Source organism: Glycine max, chromosome 9 (genome assembly GCF_000004515.6).
Source record: "Glycine max cultivar Williams 82 chromosome 9, Glycine_max_v4.0, whole genome shotgun sequence".
Taxonomy (NCBI): domain Eukaryota; kingdom Viridiplantae; phylum Streptophyta; class Magnoliopsida; order Fabales; family Fabaceae; genus Glycine; species Glycine max.
Window position 1 is genome coordinate 17,251,540 of NC_038245.2, and position 6,018 is coordinate 17,257,557.

The window sequence follows — 6,018 nt, forward strand, 5'->3', positions numbered from 1 at the left end:
AACTTACCACTCATGAGTCCGAGCCTAGAGTTATACAATAAAACTTTCTGTCCAACCACGAAGTCCTTCTTAGCTATCAAGCTGTCATGGAACTTCTTGGTCTTCTCCTTGTAGAATTTGGAATTCTCATAGGCTTCTAAACGGATCTCATCTAGCTCACTTAGTTGCAACTTCCTTTCCTCTCCAGCCTGATCAATAAAGAAGTTGCAAGTCTTTACAGCCCAGTAGGCTCTATGCTCTATCTCTACAGGAAGATGACATGCCTTGCCAAAGACAACCTGATAAGGAGACATTCCTATGGGTGCTTCGTAGGCAGTCCTATGCGCCCAAAGAGCATCATCCAGCCTGGTGCTCCAATCCTTTCTGTTTGGTTCCACAATCTTCTCCAAGATCCTTTTTATCTCACTGTTTGAAATCTTAGCCTGCCCATTAGTTTAGGGGTGGTAAGGTGTGGAAATTTTTTGCACGACCCCATACTTTTTAAGCAAGGCATACATGGATCTGTTACAAAAATGGGTGCCTTGATCACTAACGATGGCTCTAGGGACTCCAAACCTGCAAAACAGATTAGATCTAACAAAATCCACAACAACCTTAGCATTGTTAGTTCTGGTGGCTTTGGCTTCCACCCATTTTGAAACATAATCAACAACAAGGAGAATATAAACAAAACCAAAAGAGACAGGGAAAGGCCCCATAAAGTCTATACCCCAGACATCAACACCTCACAGAACAACATGGGTTGTTGAGGCATTTGTTGTCTCCATGAAAGTGAGCCGCCTGCTCTCTAACAAGGATCACAAGTGCTACAGATTCTCCACACATCCTTGAAGATGGTGGGTCAATAGAAACCGTAGTCAAGCACCTTGCGAGTTGTCCTCTATATGGCAAGATGGCCACCTAGTGCGGAAGAATGACAGAATTACAGGACCGAGTCAATCTCATGGTCTAGAATACATCTCCTAATAACCTGGTCATTGCACAATTTCCACAAATAGGGTTCATCCCAAATATAATGCTTAGCATCACTCTTAATTTTATCAGTTTGAGCTTTAGATGCTAAGGGAGGAAAAATAGAAGCAACCAAATAATTCACAATATTAGTAAACCAAGGAGTGGGGAAAGAATCAGAAATATTATACAAAATGTACAAATGATCATCTAGAAAATCATCCCGAATGGGTGAGTCCTCAGACGCACGCTCAATCCTACTCAAGTGGTCAGCCACGAGGTTCTGTGCACCGCTCCGATCACGGATCTCCAAATCAAACTCTTGGAGCCAAAACATCCACTTGATCAATCTAGGCTTTGATTCAGCCTTCTTCAACAGGTACTTCAGAGCTGCATGGTTAGTATAAACAATAACATGAGTACCAAGCAAATATGAACGAAATTTCTCAAAAGCAAAAACTATCGCTAATAGCTCCTTCTCTGTGGTAGTGTAATTTGCTTGGGCAGCATCCAAAGTTCTGGAAGTGTAGTAGATCACCCGAGGTAGCTTGTCAATCTTTTGAGCAAGGACAACCCCTAATGCATAATTGGATGCAGCGCACATCAGCTCAAATGGGGCTGTCCAATCAGGTGCATGAATGATAGGGGTGGTAGTCAACGCACGCTTGAGGCAATCAAAAGCCTCTTTGCACCGGTCATCAAAATCAAACTCCACCTCCTTTTGTAGCAGATTGGATAGTGGAAGGGCCACTTTGCTAAAGTCCTTGATAAAGTGCCTATAAAACCCTGCATGGCCAAGAAAAGAACGAACCTCTCGCACACAAGAGGGGTAAGGCAATTGAGAAATAACAGCTATCTTTGCAGGGTCTACCTCTGTGCCCCTACTGGAAATGATATGCCCTAAAACTACACCTTGTTCTACCATGAAGTGGTATTTTTCAAAATTCAGCACAAGGTTAGTTTCAATGCATCTATTAAGAACTCTATCCAAACTATCCAAACATGCATAAAAAAAGGATCGATAAATAGTAAAATCATCCATAAACACCTCTATGCAACTCTCTAAAAAGTCACTGAAAATGCTAAGCATACACCGCTGGAAGGTACCAAGGGTGCTGCATAGGCCAAAGGGCATCCTCCTATAGGCAAAAGTGCCAAAGGGACAGATGAATGTGGTCTTTTCTTGATCCTCAGGAGCAATATGAATTTGTAAATAACCAGAAAAACCTTCAAGAAAACAGTAATGAGACTTACCCGCCAAGCGCTCAAGCATTTGATCAATGAATGGCAGGGGAAAAAGATCTTTTCTGGTTGCCTGGTTCAGCCTCCTATAATCAATGCAGACTCGCCAGCTGTTCTGCACTCTTGTGGGGATAAGCTCATCCCTCTCATTCTTGATCACTGTGAGGCCTGTCTTCTTAGGAACCACTTGGACTGGACTCACCCACTGGCTGTCAGAAATGGGGTAGATGATTCCAGCTTGCAAGAGCTTGGTCACCTCCTTTTTCACCACATCTAGAATGATGGGGTTGAGTCGCCGTTGTGGTTGCCTCACTGGCTTGGCTCCATCCTCTAAAAGTATCCTATGCATGCAGATAGATGGGCTAATAACAGGAATGTCTGCTAAAGTCCATCCAATGGCTTTCTTATGCTTCTTGAGCACTAGCAACAACTTCTCCTCTTGCTCAGCAGCAAGGGAGGCAGAGATGATCACTAGAAAATTTTCCTTGTCCTCCAAGTAAGCATACTTGAGGTTTGCTGGTAAGGGCTTCAACTCTGGTGTGGGTGGTGGCTGAACAGTAGGAGGAACCTGGGTAGGAGAAGAAGAGGAGGGTTCCTCAGCTTGTACCTCATAAAGTAAGTCAGAAGTATATGTACCTCCTGCAACATGGTTAATGCATTCTGACTCTAAAAAATCAACATCAAGAGGTACAACACCCAGAAAATCAGAACCAGACTAAAATTCAAATTTACTTTCAGCATAAAAATCAGATACAAGATCAAATTCAAACTCAGATTCAGATTGAATGCATGAGGAATGACAAGTATGCATATTAGATGAAAATTGATGTTTCCTACCATGAAGAGAATCAAAATCAAACATATAATCATCAACAATCTGATCAAGTATCTCAGCACGAAAAACATAATGATCCTCAGATGGATGTTTCATGGCATCAAGAATGTTAAAATGAACAACAATATCACCAAATTCCATAGACAATGTGCCAACATAAACATCTATCTTGGTTTGGAACTGAACCACGGGAAAATCCCTCTTCCATATCAAGAATATAAAAATCAATAGGAAAAATAAGTTCACCAACCCAAACCAGCACATCCTCTATGAGACCTGTGGGGTGAGCAACACTTCTATTTGCCAATTGAATCACCACACCCGTAGGTTACAAAGGTCCAAGAGATAAAGAATTGAAAATGGACAGAGGCATGACACTAACTGAAGCTCCTAGATCTAGCATGGCATTCTCAAATTTGTTGTTCCCAATAATGCAAGGTATACTGAAAGTACCTGGGTCCTTACATTTCTCAGGAATGTGAGGAACAAATTTACCTATCAAGGTAGACACATTTCTGCCCATGCTAATCCTTTCATTGCCTTTGAGCCTCCTTTTTTGGGTGCACGGCTCCTTTAGAAACTTGGCATATCTTGGAATTTGCTTGATGGCATCTAGCATAGGTATGCTCACCTCTACTTTCCTGAAGGTCTCCAAGATCTCCTTATCCAATTCTTCCATCTTTTTGTTTGGAATTGCTCTAGGTGGAAATGGAAGAGGGATAGGAGGCTGCTGCAAGTTAGAACTACTAGAAGAAGGTCCACCTGCATGAAAATTTTTGTTAGCTCCTTCATGATCAGAAAGCTTTCTCCTTTGTGCAACTAGCTCATCCTCTTTTTCAGGTGTAGAATGAAGCTTGACAGGTTCAGGTGCGGGTGCTGCTACTGGTGGAGGGACTTCAATTTGCTTGCCAGACCTCAAGGTGATGGCACTCACATTCTTCGGATTTTGCACCATTTGTGAAGGCAATTTGTCAGAATTTTGGGACTGAGCTTGGTTCAACTGAGTAGCCATCTGCCCCATCTGATTTATCAGACTCTAAATAGAGGCTCTTGTCTCTTTCTGAAATTGCATATTCTGGATAGTCATTTGCCTCACTAACTCCTCTAAGGAAGGTTGAGAAAAGGGCCTCAGTTGCTTGTTGTCTTTGTTGTTGTTGCTGCATTGGAGGAGGAACATATGGCCTGCTTGGACCAACAACATTCTGGAAGGGAGGGACAGGCTGTTGTTGCTGCTGTTGTTGTTGTGGAGGATTTGCCCATCTCAGATTTGGATGATTCCTCCAACCTGGATTACATCTGTTGCTTGAAAGATCATAGTTATTTTGCTGTTGTTGGTTTTGCTGTTGAGGGGGTTCATTATAAATGTTTGCAGCATAGGCTTCAGGTTGCTCATTGACTCCAGATTGCTACAAAGAAGGATAGAGATCTGTATGGTGATCAGCAGAAGAATATAGACCACAAACTCTTGCAACAGTAACAGGTGCAGATGCAGATTTCTGATTTATGGCAAGCTGAGTTACTAGGTTGACCAAGGCATCAAGTTTTCCCTCAAGCTTCTTATTTTCAGCAGATGAAGATGAATCCATGGCCACATCATGGACTCCTCTAAGGACAATAGAATCATTTCTTGCACTGAATTGTTGGGATTTGGAAGCCATCTTCTCAATCAGATTCCTAGCCTCTGCAGGAGTCATATCACCAAGAGCTCCACCACTGGAAGCATCAATCATACTCCTCTCCATGTTGCTAAGTCCCTCATAGAAATATTGCAGAAGGAGTGGCTCAGAAATCTGGTGGTGAGGACAGCTAGCACACAATTTCTTGAATCTTTCCCAGTACTCATACAAGCTCTCTCCACTAAGTTGCCTGATGCCTGAAATGTCTTTTCTGATGGCAATGGTCCTAGATGCAAGGAAGAATTTCTCCAATAACACCCTCTTAAGGTCATCCTAGCTGGTAATGGACCTGTGAGCAAGGTAGTACAACCAATCTTTCGCCACTTCCTCCAGAGAATAAGGAAAATCTTTTAGAAAGATATGATCTTCCTGGACATCAGGGGGTTTCATGGCGGAACAGACAATATGGAACTCCTTAAGATGCTTATGAGGATCTTCACCTGCAAGACCATGAAACTTAGGCAACAAATGTATTAGTCCAGTCTTGAGAACATATGGAACATCCTCATCGGGATATTGAATCCACAAGCTTTCATAAGTGAAGTCAGGTGCAGCCATCTCCCAAAGAGTCCTCTCACAAGGTGGAGATTGAGCCATGTTCTCAATATGAAAATTAGCAACCGAATGCTCAAAATCAAAATGTTCAAAATCACCAGCAACAGAATGCTCAGAATGCACGGAATGATCAGGATGCACACTATGCCTAACTAATCTATGAAAGGTTCTATCTATTTCAGGATCAAAATTCGCAGTGACCAATTCCCAGTAATTTTTACAAGTACGTTTGTTTAAGCTGCCAGCACCAGCGATTTCAACCTAGAAATCAACAGTAGTGTTTATGTTGCTTAAGGCTTGAATAATTACAATTTGTGGTTGCTTAAGCTCAAATGTCTTGAATAACACAATTCAAAAGAGCTTAAGACTTATTTTGATTCACAAATCCAACCATAACTCAACACCACAACTCAAGTTCTTCATAGGCATCATATAGGAAACTTAGCAAACAAAATAAAGTTCAATAACAAGACTACTAGGAATTGATTTAGAACATGTTATTAACTAAATAAAATGCATGAATTAGACTCAAAATTCAAAAGATAGGCTAAGAATGACAAGAATACATGAAAAAATGTATCTAGAATTCAATAAAAAAAATAAAAATTCAACATAAACTTAGAACATAATGTGACAATTATTATGACTAAACAGGACTCTAAGGCAACAAGGAATAAGTGATTTACACTAAGATTTTTGTATTTTTTTTTCTAATCATTATTTTGGAATAAAGTTTAGATCTAAAGGTTCAGCACAAGA

At 41.1% G+C, this 6,018-nt stretch overlaps 1 non-coding gene across 1 annotated transcript; it reads left to right on the forward strand.

Moving 5' to 3' along the window:
* Positions 1-4,816: 4,816 nt before the first annotated feature.
* Positions 4,817-4,923, forward strand: LOC112997930 (small nucleolar RNA R71). Its single transcript, XR_003262979.1, has one exon. It is a non-coding gene; the product is annotated as a small nucleolar RNA R71 (small nucleolar RNA).
* Positions 4,924-6,018: the final 1,095 nt, after the last annotated feature.